Below are 15,758 nucleotides of genomic sequence, written 5' to 3' on the forward strand. Positions count from 1 at the left end.
TTCTACTTCTGCTAACTGCTGTGCTGCTTGCAACGTATTTCCACTAGATGGCACACTGTGCTTCAAAATAGACATTTTTGTACTGTTTCTATAACTAGGCTTGAATGATAATTTTTGTAATAAATACCCCGCATTTTAAAGACTTTGAGTAGCAGAAAGAAGATAGGCATGATAATATAGCCAACCATTAATGAATCAGGTGTAGAAACCATGGAACTGTCACTATTCCTTAAATTTACACAAATACACAGATGCAGAATCATTGTAACCCTGTACCACTTTAGTACTGAGACAGCGTCACTGAACTCAGTCTGGTAAGAATTACACCATTCTGTTGCTGTAGTAATTCCAAAGATTTCTTAGTCAAATTATTAGCATTGACCTGTTTAGACCTCATTAGTTTACTGGTATGTAAAAATGACGTGTAAAAATCAAATAAACATGAAATCCTTCTAATTAAGCTATGTTGAACATGCATTCTACTGTATTTCTGAACTCCTTAAATTATGCCTCGTTATTTTGTAATTCTATGCTCCAGAACAAAGAACTACTAAATAGATTTTGATTTTTAAGCTGTTGATTAAATCAGGCTAACTGGCTTTCTTAGTACATATAAAAGTAAGCTTTTGTTTTCTCATAAGCCTTGAAGCCTAAAAATTACTACTTTTTAACATTTTACCATTTAAATTATGTAGTTATATCACTGCTGTAAAATGGCTAAGATCATTCCTGAGTCGTTACTATGCAGTCAGGTTCAGTATGTCTTACAGATAACAACCAGAGGTATTGGAAGCGCTCATCTGAGGCACAATCCGCTCATGCTGGGAGAATTCTTCAACACAGTGGGGAAGAGACTAGGTAAACTATAACACAGGATGAAGAGGGCAAAGCTAAATCAAACTCTTAAGGTAGGAAGACCAGGGTCATGAAAGACTGAGTATGTATGATAGAGGAAAGGAACGTATAACAACCCAAGAAGAAAAAGAAAGGAAGGGAAGAATGTTTAAAGAATAAAAAAGATGGAAATGAAGATTTATGGGGACCTTGAAAAGAGTGAATCTAAGGACTGAAAAATTAAAATTTAATTTAGAAGCCCCGCAAAAAACCCTTTCATAAACAGCTTAGCTTGCAATGGAATTATGTCTTCTTAAATGTTCCTGTTAACTTACCAGTTTATCTCAGAGAGGGAGCTTCCAATTAACCCTGATCGTTCCTACAAGCCCATGTCTTCCTTTTTTCCTTTTCCTTTTCCTCGTCTTCTCCCTCTCCCTTTTCTTTGTTATTATGGTGCTACATAAAAAGTCGACATATTTTAGTTCATTTTCACTCATGCAGAAGGTAAATTCAGGGCAAATACAAAATATCTAACATACTAGATCTTCTCTGTCCAGAAGATATTCTTCTTTAAGTTAGATTTTGTCTTGAAGAGTTTCTTCTCTTAAGAAAATAACTATACATGCACCCCTCTAAAAAAATCCCCACAACCCAACACAGGGATTTCTATGTGAAGTGTAGTCAGTCTTTTGGAGCAAAACCAACAAAATCTGGCCCTTCAAATGCAATCAAAACTTAGGCATCTTTGGCTTTTTCCAATCCTCTCTTGTGCCACAGTCAGTAATGGGTACTTGGAAGTTGGACTGAACCTTGGTGTCATTTCATAATTCCACTGGCTTCAGTAACTTTACATAGATTTTATTGAAATCAACATTTATAGAAATTTTATTCTGAAAGTGAATGGGTATTAAATGATTCTGGTTCTTTAGCAGCTCTAGAAAAATGTCACTAGTACTGAGAATAATCAGAAAAATCTGTTTATGTTTATGATATTTATCTGTTGTTTTTGGGTTTTTTTGTTAGGAGTTACTGAGATCAGCAGCCTGATGGAGGCAAGGCTGCTGCAGCTCCCTCTTCCCAGGTCCAGCTACAAGTGAAGCTAAGTACGCCTTCCCAATAGGCACAGATGTGAACACACATATAGAATACATATATACATATACACACACCTGGGCACAAGGATCAATACAGACAGAAAAGATGGCACTTACACGAACATGAATGACACCAACGGCCTCATTATCTTCCCCTCTCTGTCTGAGCAAGATGAAAGCCAGTAACTGGCCTTAGCCTACCCAGTAGCTGGCCCCTGGATGCCTTGGTTTTCAGTTACCTCATGCACAGACACACATGCTTGCACATGCACGTACACACATTCATATGCACACAGATTTCTCAGCTGACCCCACCAGATCTCACAGGCTCTGCAGAGCAGTTAGAAAATAGAAGTGGAGTTCAATGCAGACACAGGACACTGTGACTAAATGGTGCAGGACATGGCCACATGAGTGCACTGACTATGATCTGTTTATGTGACTGACCTCTTTTATCCCCTTATTCCTCTATTTTCCTATGTTTATTTCTCTCCAAACCACCTTGTTTCTTCCCTTTCCTGCCTTTGTTTCCTCCCCTAACATTCCATACTGAGTCTTGTGAAACCCCAAAATGCTCCTGCCTTGTATACCATCATTAGCCCCGTAACACTAGAGGGTAATACCCCTCTGTCTGCAAGGCGATCTGGAGAGCTGCTCCTGCTGACTCATGGTGATAGGTGTCCAGCCCAGCCCATGAGGCTGGGGGTCTCCTGAGACAGCTGAGAGAGGGGAGAGGGAAATGACTTCTCAGTTTAGTTAGATTATTGCTCTTTTTCCTCTGTGATCCTTGTTCCTGGATCCTCCTTGAACTTTAATAACATGACCTAAGAGTTTCAACACTGTTCTTCCTTTAAGAAAGAAATAAAAATATATTAGTGTGTTTAGAACCAAATATTCTGTTTTCAGCACATCTGGAAGAGTATGCACTGAATGTGTTCATGGGAAAAGAAAACATCAAACCACAACCATTTATATGTTTTAACATCTTTGTCTGCTCTTCTATTCCAGTCTTTTGAAATCTGTATACATTCAGCATTCCAGCCAGGATAGATTTTTATTGCAAACATTTATTACAACCTCTTTCAACTGTTTCTTAGGTAATAAAATTTTCTAAGTTTGATTTTGATAGTAATGGGTTCTAATTTAGCAATTTAAGAGTAAAGTTGCATTTTCTTTAGCCTGCTCTATGGAGTCCAGTGTGCTTAGCACACTCTGGCTTTTTATATGCACCATATTCTCCAGAGTATTTCTTAAATGTTCACCATCTCCTAGCATTTTGTTACACTGTTTCCTTTTCCTACAAATATTTCTCCATTTGCCACTGATCCCATTGTGCATTGAACAGTCAAGAAGTAGTCTTATTCTACCTTGAAGTGCCTAAACACTGCATTAGTGATTGTAAAATGGATATCCTTGGTTGAATTGTCAAGGAAATTGAAATCCCACTGGCCAAGAGGTATTTTTCTTAAACCAAGAGCTTTTCTGCTCCTCTGGAATTGCTTTTCACCTTGATCAGGCACTTTGTATATCTTTCCTCTTAACCTTCTGTATGTGCTTCTACATTTCACGAATACTATTTTTCTATATAGGGTTTTCTGCTTTTCTTTCTCAAACTCTGTTTCTTTTCCCACATGTGTGTGCTATAAGACAGTAATGTAACATATACACATACTGTATGTAGAAACTAGTCCTTTAGTCAGATTGCCCAGCTATATTGAATACTTTGATCTCTTTTTAAGGTAATTGAGATGTTAAATACTTCCTAGTTCTTGATTTTAATACTTTTTTGATAACACACACAAAAACAGGTTTCACAATTGAAAACAAAATCTATTCTACATGGTCCTATTCCTATTTTTTTAGTGATAGAGAAATGAGGTACTCATGAACTCATTTCCAGGACACTGGAAATCTTATCCTGTGTCATTCTTTGGACAAATGATCATGTAGTCAAAAAACAGTATTTGTTATTGTAAAATTTAGAAACGAAAGAAGTTATTTATATTAAAAAAAAATACATTTCAAAGCTGTTCTTGAGTTTCCCAAAATTTGGAAGTGAATCAGGGATAAATCTGGAATACTAGCATTCCTTGCAAGGCAAAATAAAAGAAGGAAGCCAGATGCAACTTCACGTTTTCACATGAAGGAATATACCAGAGGCAGACTGTATGAAGAGAGCTCTGGCAAACTGAAATTATCTACCCATGGCTAAAGTTGGGTTTGACTTAAAAATGAACATCTGAACAGTGCATTTCATGGCTGACATTTTTTCTTCCACTCAGGAAAAAACTGTCTCATGTCTCTTCCAAATACAGAAATAACTTTCACTATACAACTGAAGCTTACTTTACAGACCTTCAAAGGTGTCTGTCTCCCTGCATTGATTCCACTGGGAATTTTATCAAGCTACTTCACTGACATAAAAATTTTGGCATGACTGATATTTCTAAGTTAAGCAGACTGGATCACAGCTGGCATTGGTATTTCACAGTCTTCAAACCTTATGCTTTCTCCAGCATTCTAAATATACCTTCTAAAAGCCTCAAGGAAAATGGTGGTTTCCTTTTCTCCTGTGTAAAGTAGTACTTTTATTTAAATTGAAGGATAGTAATTTGAATAAACCTGGCATGGACCACTAAACTAATTTTTAAGTCATCAACTTTCTCCAGTTGAACTATTTTCACATTAATATTGGTTCCTTTCTGTGTAGAGTGATTTCAGTCTTGAAAGTAATCTCGTCTGAAGGATAATGTAATTTTATTTTTTTTTTCCACAGAATTTTTGCTTAGCCTTCTACCTGTTAAGGACATGGTAGCTTTCTCAGAATCACAGAATCACTGGTGGTCATCTAGTCTATCACACCTGCTCAGACCAAGATCAACTAGAGCAGGTTGTTGAGCATCAAGTTCACTCAGCTTCTGACTATCTCCAAGGATGAGTACTTCACAACCTCTCTAAGTAACCATTTCTAACATTTCACCATCACCAGAGTAAAGAGAGCTTTTTCTCATATTTAAAGAGAATTTGTGCCCATTACCTCTTGTCCCGTCACTGGATACTGCTTCTTTAGTCCACCTTCTCTCTTCCATCTTCTTTAGTCTCTCTCATTAGGTATTTATATATAATAATAAGTTCCCCCCAAACCTTCTCTTTTCCAGGTGAATGGTCCCAGCTTCCTCAGTGTTTCCCCATATGACAGTTGCTTCAATCCCATAATCATCTTTGTGGTCCATTGCTGAACTTGCTTCACCTCACTTGTCCACTTATCTAGTCTGTATTTCTTCAGTTTGTCAATATAAATGTACAAAATTCAAGATAACATTCACAGTTCTCCCCTCATCCACCGAGCCAGACATTTTTTCATAGAAAGCTATCAGTTTAGTCAGGCATGATTTCCCCTTCATTGACTTCTGCTAATCACCTTCTTGTCCTCCTTGTATATGGAATGGCTTCCAGAAAGATTTCCTCCATCACTTTCCCAGGGACTGAGCTGAAGCTGACCGGTGGGTAGTTTCGTGGGTCTTCCTTTTTGAATATTAGAGTAACATTTGCTTTCTTCCAGTCCTCAGAAACCTGCCCCAGTCATTACAGTCTTTAAAACTTAATCAGTGGCCTTGCAATGACATCTGACAGGTCTCTCAGCACTTGTGGGTACATCCCATCAGGTCCCATGGACTTGTGTATGTTCAGCTTGTTTAAGTGTTTGCTAGCTTGAACCATGGCCACTGAGGGTCAGTCATCCTTACTCCAAATTTTCCCCTGGGTCCCAGGGGCCTCGAATTCCTGAAAGCTGATATCAAGTGGTTCAAGTTCCCCATGAGAAACTACATATATGAAGCTTATTCTAGTTTTCTGAAGAAAACATCATTCACTTCTTCCAGATCAGACAATCTATAACAGACACCCACTGCAACATTGCCAGCATTGGTCTGCTCTCTAATCCTGACCCATAAGTTCTGAACTAGCTCATCATCTGTCCCAAGACATCCACCGATACATTTCTGCTGTTTTCTCTCTGCTTGCCCTCATTACCCTCAGGACTGAAGACTGAGATCTTTGTTCCTCATTTGGTGACTAAAGTAACTGAGAGGGGCTTTTTTTCCTGACCATAGTTGTTTTTCTTCATACATGTCTTAAAATAACTGATTGTAAAACAGCATCATGGCTTCTGGCTACTTCCCCCCCCCCCAAAATTCTCTTTAAAGCACAAATATCCCATACAACAAGTTTTAACGGAACATGGCTTTTTAAACATACGTTATTGCTACCTGGGATTACACCCCAGCAGTCTATGTTTTTTATTTGATTGCAGAGAAAGAGGAAGAGGAAGAAAGAGAAAGAGAAAGAGAAAGAGAAAGAGAAAGAGAAAGAGAAAGAGAAAGAGAAAGAGAAAGAGAAAGAGAAAGAGAAAGAGAAAATGAAAGAGGAAGAGGAAGAGACAGAAAAATGCCTGTCAGCCTAAAAGAGAACACAAATTCATGAAGACTACTTTTCAGTGTTTCCCCACAGCCAATGAATGGATGAATAAATAAATAAAAATCCTAGCAAATGCTGGCTTGGGATGAAACCACCCTCTTTTTGTGTATATCTTAATTGGTAGCATACTTCCTATTACCATCTCTCTGTGATTAATTGCAGTCCTGCAAACAGCATACATAGCTGTCTGCCAGTATCTCCTGCTCTTTGTTACTACAGCAAAAGTTCATTCTCAAACAAATTACTAAAACTTAAGAGGTGTTCTCACTTGACTTATTGGTCTTTGAACCAGGTAAAAATTTATTACAGATTAATCCATTCAGAAAGACAACTTTTGGCAACTACTTCCATGACTCTAAAGCAGCTGAGGTTCACCTGGAAACTTGCTTATAATTTTCATTCACATCTGAAACTTCTTTTCTTTGTGCTATTACCAGACAAGATAAAGTTTTAATAAGACTGTTTAATATGTTTAAGATTAAAATTTCAGATTCTGACTGAAAATCAATGGGAAGAGTAACAGTAAAAAACTGAAGGTGTTGGTCAGAAGCTGGAGAGAAATAAGAATGTTGGACAAACATCAGTCAGTATGTTTGAGATCCTTTTTTTTTTTTCCATAACACCACTTAAAAATGCTCATTACCGTGACTCAGGTAAAAACCTCTTTGCGTTTGTGTCCTGATTTTGGCTGGGATAGAGTTAACAGCTGCCTTAGTGCTGTATTTTGGGTTTAGGATGAGAATAATGTTGATAACACACTGATGTTTTAGTTGTTGCTAAGCAGTGGTTATACTAAATCAAGGACTTTTCAGCTTCCCATGCTCTGCCAGGTGCACAAGAAGCTGGGAGGGAGCGTAGCCAGGACAGCTGACCCAAACCGGCCAAACGGATATTCCATACCATATGATAACATGCTCAGTATGTAAACTGGGGGTAGTTGGCTGGGGTGCAGCAATCACCGCTCGGGGCCTGGCTGGGCATTGGTCAGTGTGTGGTGAGCAGTTGCATTGCTTATTTTTTCTGGGTTTTGTTCCTCTCTCTCTTTATTGTTGTTTTCTCTTTTTCACTACAAGCTGTTGTTGTTATTATTATTTTCATTTCCTAAACTGTTCTTATCTGAATCCATGAATTTTCTTACTTTCCCTTCCTTCCGATTCCGAAAGAACCTTCCGATTCTTTCCCCCATACCACTGCAAGTGGGTGAGTGAGTGGCTGTGTGGTGCTCAGTTGCCCGCTGGGGTTAAACCACAACAGTCCTTTTTGGTTCCCAATGTGGGACATGAAGTGTTGAGATAATGACAGATATGACCAGAGCATGTTAAAATAAATTTGTTATAAGCATACATTATATTAGTTCAATAGTGGCTGGTCACAATACTGTTTTATTTGTTCGCATGGTTGTATTATGTAATCCCTCACTTGCAGTATGCATTTGCTGTGGTGCTGCTTATCACCTTGGGGAGATGGATCAGGATTATCATTGTACTGTACTGTGTAATATCAACTTATGATAATATTACTATTAGAAAACCTCATTTGGCATTTGGTATTGCTGTCATCTTCGTACTTTGGGCGCCATCTCTTGGAAATTATAAATAATCACACTCTTCACCTTTTCTCCTCAGAGAATCAATCTATAGGGAAGATGGGGATACTTTCCCCTGTTCTTTCACCTCTCCTTTCTTCTTCAGGCTAGTTACACCAGCTGCTGAGAATTTTTGATAGCCTTGGGATGTTCAAACCGATATGCTCCTATTGCTATGATTACCCAGAGATATGCCCAAGGCTGGACAGTCATGGGTGGCACAGCATGTGGGAGAATACAGGCAGGTACTTGAAGAATTTATCACCTCCAATGCTCTGGAACTTCTCTCCTGAACATCTACAGGATCCTGATGAAGTGATAGAATGCTTGCAAAAAAAATGCTATGATTATTCCAAATAAGCACAACTTATTGCACTGTGCTGGGCCCTAGCTAGTATCTAGCAAACACTGCTTTGCATTATGCTGCAACGTCGGGGAGAAGAGAGGGAAAACAAACTGACAGGTACTCTGGCTACTCCAACCCCTGTGACAGGCACTGCAGCTAAACCAGGGAACTAACCCATGCCGGTATCAGTTGTCCCTATACACAAGAAGATATATTGGAAACTGCAGTCAGCTCATTTAGAAAGTGATGAGGAAGCTCGTCCTAAAAGGAAGTAGGAGGAAGAAGCATACTGTCCCGGCAGTGAGGGGGCAGACTACTCTAAAGTAGGGCCATCATGAGAACAGGAGGAGGAAAGGAAGAATTCCCTGCTTCCCCCTGAGGAAGAACTCAACAGGAGGGTTCCTCCTCTTTTGGAGGGAGAGGAAGAACTTATAAATGAGACAGCAACTACCCAACCTCTATCCCTGAGTAAGCTGCGAGACATATGAAAAGATTTCAGCCATCATCCAGACAAGCACATTGCCACCTGGCTGCTCTGATGCTGGGATAATGGGGCCAGTAGCCTGGAATTAGAGGGTAAGGAAGCCAAAAAACTGGGATACCTTTCTAGGGAAGGGGACACTGACAAGGCAGTTGGAAAAAGGGGCATAAGTCATCAGCCTCTGGAGACAACTCCTGAGAGGTGTGAAGGAAAGGTATCCTTTTAAGGAAGATCTTATATGTCACCCAGGCAAGTGGACCACCATGGAGAGGAGGTATCCAGTACCTGAAGGAATTAGCCATGCTGGAGGTGATTTATGATGACCTGGACAACAATCAGTTATCCAAAGATCCAGATGAAGTCAAGTGCACATAACTCTTGCAGCAGAAGTTTGTATGGAGCACACCATTGTGATATGCCAGCTCATTGGCAGTAATGACCTGGAAAGACGGAGAGGAACAAACAGTGGATGAATTGGATGGCCAGCTCTGACAATATGAATAAAGCCTCTCTTCCTCCCTCATTTCAGCTGTGAAGAAACTGTCCTAGAAGGTCCAGCAACTCAAAGAAGATAGCTCTTTACTCCCCATGTGTATGGACCAGTATCTCAGCCATTTAGAGTAAGCGTTCCTCTGCTCAAGAGAGAGGATATAGTGGATAAATAGCATGGGCCACACTGTGGTTTTACCTGCTTGACCATGGAGAGGACAAGAGGAAAAGGGGTGGAAAATCTTAGAATTATAGAATCATTAAGGTTGGAAAAGGCCTTTAGGATCATCAAGTCCAGCTGTCAACCCAACACCACCGTGACTCCTAAAACATGCCCTGAAGTGACACATCTACACATTTTTCTGAACACATCCAGGGATGGTGACTCCACCACCTCTCTGGGCAGCCTGTTCCAATGCGTGACCACTCTTTCAGTGAAGAAATTTTTCCTAATATACAACCTAAATTTCCCCTGATGCAGCTTGAGGCCATATCTACCTTGAAGTCAAATCTGCCTTGACCCTAGAGGCACAGGTATGTGAGTTGCAGAGAAGAACAATCACAAAAGGTGATTCTTCCAGGAAAATTGCTGCTCCAGTTTCCAGTGAGCAGTTCTGCAGACGCAGTAGAAGGTCTTGTCTTATTTCTGATCTTAATGAAGAGACTTCTGATATGTGTTTACAAGAAGTGAGCAACAAATACTATGACCAGGTCTAGAGGGACCCTGCCTCTAGCCAAGTGGAGGAAAAGGGAGAACTGGGTTTACTGGACTGTGTGGCACATCAGACCCACAGGAGTATAAACCTCTAGTGGACACTGGTAACACAGTGCGCCCTAAGGCAAACAAGCTACATAGGGGCAGAACTCATCTGTGTTTCTGGAGTGACAGGGGGATCCCAAGAGCTAACTGTATTGGAGGCCAAAGTGAGCCTAACCGGGAAGGAGTGGCAGAAGCACCCCATTGTGCCTGGCCGAGAGGCTCCATGCATCCTTGGCACAGACTACCTCTGGAGAGGGTATTTCAAGGACCCAAAATGGTACAAGTGGGCTTTTGGTGTAGCTGCCTTGGAGACAGAGGAAATTAAACAGTTGTCTACTTTGCTTGGTCTCTCAAAGGACCCCTTTATCTTGGGGTTGTTGAGGGTCAAAGAACAAGAGGTGCCAATTGCCACCACAACGGTCCATTGGCGGCAATACCGCACAAACTGAGACTCCCTGATTTTCATCCATGAGCTGATTCATTGACTGGAAAGCCAAGGAGTGATCAGCAAGACTCACTTACCCTTTAACAGTCCTGTATGGCCAGGGCAGAAGTCTAATGGAGAGTGGAGACTAAGAGTAGACTATTGTGGCCTGAGCAAAGTCATGCTGCCACTGAGTGTTGCTGTGCCAGACATGATAGAACTTCAATACAAACTGGAGTCAAAGGCAGCCAAGTGGTATGCCACAACTGATATCACTAATGCATTTTTCTCAGTTCCTTTGGTGGCAGAGCGCAGGCCACAGTGTGCTTTCACTTGGAGGGGTGTCCAGTACACCTGGAATTGACTGCCCCGCGGGTGGAAACACAGTCCTGCCATTTGCCATGGACTGATCCAGACTGTACTGGAACAGGGCGAGGCTCTGGAACATGTGCAGTATGTTGATGACATCATAGTTTGGGGCAACACAGCAGAAGTTTTTGAGAAAGGAGAGAAAATAGTCCAAATCCTTCTGAAGGCTGGTTTTGCCATAAAACAAAGTAAGGTCAAGGGACCTGCACAGGAGATCCAGTTCTTAGGAATCAAATGGCAAGATGGACGTTGTCAGATCCCAATGGATGTGATCAACAAAATACCAGCCACGTCTCTACCAACTAGTCAAAAAGGAAACACAAGCTTTCTTGGGTGTTGTGGGTTTTTGGAGAATGCATATTCCAAATTACAGTTTGATCGTAAGCCCTCTCTATCAGGTGATGCGGAAGAATCACAGAATCACGCAGAATCACAGAATCATGGAATCACAGGTTGGAAGGGACCTCGGGGATCACCTAGACCAACCTTTCTGGGAAGAGCAGAGTCTAAACAAGATGGCCCAGCACCCTGTCCAGAAGAACGATTTCAAATGGGACTCTGAGCAACAACAAGCCTTTGAATGAATTAAATGTTAGATAGTTAATGTAGTAGCCCTTGGGCCAGGCTGGGCAGGACAAGATGTAAAAAATGTGCTCTACACTGCAGCCGGGGAGAATGGCCCTACCTGGAGCCTCTGGCAGAAAACACCAGGGGAGACCTGAGGTCAAACCCTAGGGTTTTGGAGTCAGGGATACAGAGGGTCCGAAGCCCACTATACAACTGAAAAAGAGATATTGGCAGCATGTGAAGGAGTTCGAGCTGCTTCAGAAGTGGTTGGTACTGAGGCACAGCTCCTCCTGGCCCCACCTACTGCTGGTGCTAGGTTGGCTGTTCGAAGGGAAGGTCCCCTCTACACATCACACAAATTATGCTACATGGAGTATATGGGTCACACTGATCACCCAACTGGCTTGAATAGAAAACCCCAGTCGCCCAGGAATCTTGGAAGTGATTATGGACTGGCCAGAAAGTAAAGATTTTGGATTATCACCAGAGGAGGAGGTGACACGTGCTGAAGAAGCCCCACTGTATAACAAACTGCCAGAAGATGAGAAGCAATATGCCCTGTTCACTGATGGGTCCTGTCGCCTTGTGGGAAAGCACCGGAGATGGAAGGCTGCTGTATGGAGTCCTACACGACAAGTAGCAGAAACTGCTGAAGGAGAAGGTGAATCGAGCCAGTTTGCAGAGGTAAAGGCCATCCAGCTGGCCTTAGACATTGCTGAACGGGAAAAGTGGCCAGTGCTCTATCTCTATACTGACTCCTGGATGGTGGCAAATGCCTTGTGGGGCTGGCTGCAGCAATGGAAGCAAAGCAACTGGCAGCGCAGAGGCAAAACCATCTTGCCACATTGCGGCAAGGTATTGCTGCTCGGGTAGAGAACCTGGTTGTAAAGGTACGGCATGTGGATGCTCACGTCCCCAAGAGTCGGGCCACTGAAGAACATCGAAACAACCAGCAGGTAGATCAGGCTGCCAAGATTGAAGTGGCTGAGGTGGATCTGGACTGGCAACATAAGGGTGAATTATTTCTAGCTGGGTGGGCCCATGACACCTCAGGCCATCAAGGGAGAGATGCAACATACAAATGGGATCATGATCGAGGGGTGGACTTGACTGCGGACACTATTGTGCAGGTTATCCGTGACTATGAAACATGCATTGCAATCAAGCAAGCCAAGAGGGTAAAGCCTCAGTGGTATGCAGGATGATGGCTGAAATATAAACATGGGCAGGCTTGGCAGATTGACTGTATCACTCTCCCACAAACCTGCCAAGGCAAATGCCATGTGCTTACAATGGTAGAAGGAACCACTGCCTGGCTGGAATCATATCCTGTCCCCCACGCCACTGCCCGGAACACTATCCTGGGTCTTGAAAAACAAGTCCTGTGTCAACACGGCACCCCAGAGAGAACTGAGTCAGAAAACAGGACTCATTTCCGAAACAACCTCATAGACACCTGGGCCAAAGAGCATGGTATTGAGTGGGTGTATCAAATCCCCTATCACGCCCAATCAAACAATACAATGGACTGTTAAAGACTGCAATGAGAGCAATGGGGGGTGGGACATTTAAACATTGGGATACACATTTGGCAAAAGTCACCTGGTTACTTAACACTAGGGGATCTGCAATTGGGTTGGCCCTGCACAATCAAACACTTTACATACTATGGAAGGGGGTAAAGTCCCTGTAGGGCACATAAAAAATATTCTGGGGAAGATGGTCTGGGTTACTCCTGCTCGGGCAAAGTCAAATCCATTAGTGGGATTGCTTTTGCTCGAGGACCTGGTACATTTAGTGTGTGATGCAGAAGTATGGGGAAGTCTGATGTATACCTCAAGGGAATTTGACTTTGGGTGAAAATAACCAATGAATTGAATTTTAATATATTAGATATTAATTGCTATATAATATTGTGTGTCATCACTTCTATAGTTGCTATGTGACATATCAATGCTATTCTGTAAGAATCACCCAGATTAATGAAGAATGAACTTTGATGAAACCAAGCAAAGTGCGGCGTTGGTGGAACCAGAACTGGCTTCAGCATACAACAATCCAACACCACACAACATCTCTTCTGCCCTGAAGGACTGATAAGACAGATGGAGCCCAGAGTCATGGACTAAACAAACTCAATGGACATTCTAGAGGGATAGCCCATATACTAAAGGATCGAGATTGGTGTGTATATATTAAAAGACAGGAAAAGTGATGGTGATTGATTGGAATATATTGGAAAGTTTTGACCTGGGTATGATGTATACTATGTATATTAAGAGGTGGATACTATCCTGGTTTCTGGTTTGATAGAGTTAGATTTCTTCTTAGCAGCTGTTATAGTGCTGTATTTTGGGTTTAGGATGAGAATATTGATAACACACTGATGTTTTAGTTGTTGCTAAGCAGTGGTTATACTAAATCAAGGACTTTTCAGCTTCCCATGCTCTGCCAGGTGCACAAGAAGCTGGGAGGGAGCGTAGCCAGGACAGCTGACCCAAACCGGCCAAACGGATATTCCATACCATATGATAACATGCTCAGTATGTAAACTGGGGGTAGTTGGCTGGGGTGCAGCAATCACCGCTCGGGGCCTGGCTGGGCATTGGTCAGTGTGTGGTGAGCAGTTGCATTGCTTATTTTTTCTGGGTTTTGTTCCTCTCTCTCTTTATTGTTGTTTTCTCTTTTTCACTACAAGCTGTTGTTGTTATTATTATTTTCATTTCCTAAACTGTTCTTATCTGAATCCATGAATTTTCTTACTTTTCCCTTCTGATTCTTTCCCCCATCCCACTGTGAACAGGGAGGGTGAGTGAGTGGCTGTGTGGCGCTTAGCTGTCAGCTGGGTTTAAACCATGACAGTATGGGTGAATGAGAAGTCTATGACGACAGTCAGGTGGGTGGACCATTCTACAGCCCTGGAGCAAAGTGGTATGGCACACACCACGCCATATACCTAAATTCTTAAAGAAGGATGGTCAGTTACTTTCCACAGACCTTGGCAAGGAGTGTTTCCCATAAGCTTTTCTGCCTACTTACTGGTAAACCTCTTTAACACAACACCCAAGATACACTCACCACTCATCTGCCTGCAAGCTGCCTCCTGTTACTGTGCATCTAGGCAATTTACTGTGAGGTGGCAAACCTGCAAGTACAAGGCTGGGTTATTGTGTTATCAATATCAGGTGGATCACCTATGAATGCTGGCCCTTGATCAGACTCTCCTAGTAAGTCACTCCAATTGTCATGTTCCAGAACCTTTCAGCCCTCCAACCCTTGCACACCCAGAGTACAAGTGCGTAATATTGTCATCTATCTAGAGCAAGTTTCATTACCTTTATCAACTGGTATCTTTTACCTTTTCTTAGGAATAAGCAAACTAAAAAAAAAAATTGAATCTCTATGCTCCTCCTGTGAGCATAGACATGTCTTTGGTATTCCTTCCTGAACTGTACCACTTTTTAAAAAGTTGCAATTTACTGTGCCACTTTTAAAAAAGCTCCTGGATTGAAGGGGAGGAAGCTGGTCAGGTCATATGCATGCACAGCCATGTACAGGATCAATTTTGTGCAGAAGATAATTGCTCCCCTGTGTTTAGCACTGCTGTCCCATGTGTTCTGATAGCTGCATACTGGTCAGTGAGTTGCCTCATTACTATGCAGATATACTCACTGGTGCTGCTGCTTTGTCATCTGTCATTGTCCTGGCAGACTGTCTATGGAAAATATGACAGATTCTCTTTTTCTCCCACTGCACATTTCTTGGCTTTTGACATGATGAGAGGACATAGGATGGGTTGGCTTACTGGGACAATATTGGAGGACTATGCCAAACAAAGCATGCCAGAGTAGCATATCTTTACTTTTTTCTGCTCACTAAGTGCATGATTTTGCTTACTGCAGTTCCCTAAATTATGTCCGTATGTTGTTTGGGAAATTATAGTTGAAATGGGCCCAAACCATGCCAAAGAGTGCCACCACTCAACAGCATGGAAAGCAGTATCCCAGAATCTGAACATATTGCCCAAGATTGTTAGGTGTAGATCTAGTCTCTGTAACCAGAAGACGCTCAGTTCTCTCACCCTTAGAAATGACCACATATTTTTTTAGAGTAGCTGCACTTTTGACCATGACTTTATCATCACTGTTATTAGATTTTTGTGAAATGAAAGACTGCAGTGGAAATTGAAAATAGGTTATTTGTTAGTACACTTCCATCAATACACTTACACATGTATGAGTGGCAATTGCAAACGTAAATGTGCTATGTTATTCATTATCCCAGAGCTACTATGTGCTGCTTTTCACTCATCTACACTGTCCAATACAAGATG

General features: G+C 41.8%; 1 long non-coding RNA gene across 1 annotated transcript; it reads left to right on the plus strand.

Annotated features, from left to right (window-relative positions):
- The first annotated feature begins 243 nt into the window (after positions 1–243).
- On the plus strand, positions 244–7,490 carry LOC142052090 (uncharacterized). Its single transcript, XR_012658708.1, has 3 exons — positions 244–314; positions 771–858; positions 1,858–7,490. It is a non-coding gene; the product is annotated as an uncharacterized LOC142052090 (long non-coding RNA).
- The last annotated feature ends 8,268 nt before the right edge of the window (positions 7,491–15,758 follow it).

This window comes from Phalacrocorax aristotelis, chromosome 1 (genome assembly GCF_949628215.1).
Source record: "Phalacrocorax aristotelis chromosome 1, bGulAri2.1, whole genome shotgun sequence".
NCBI lineage: Eukaryota > Metazoa > Chordata > Aves > Suliformes > Phalacrocoracidae > Phalacrocorax > Phalacrocorax aristotelis.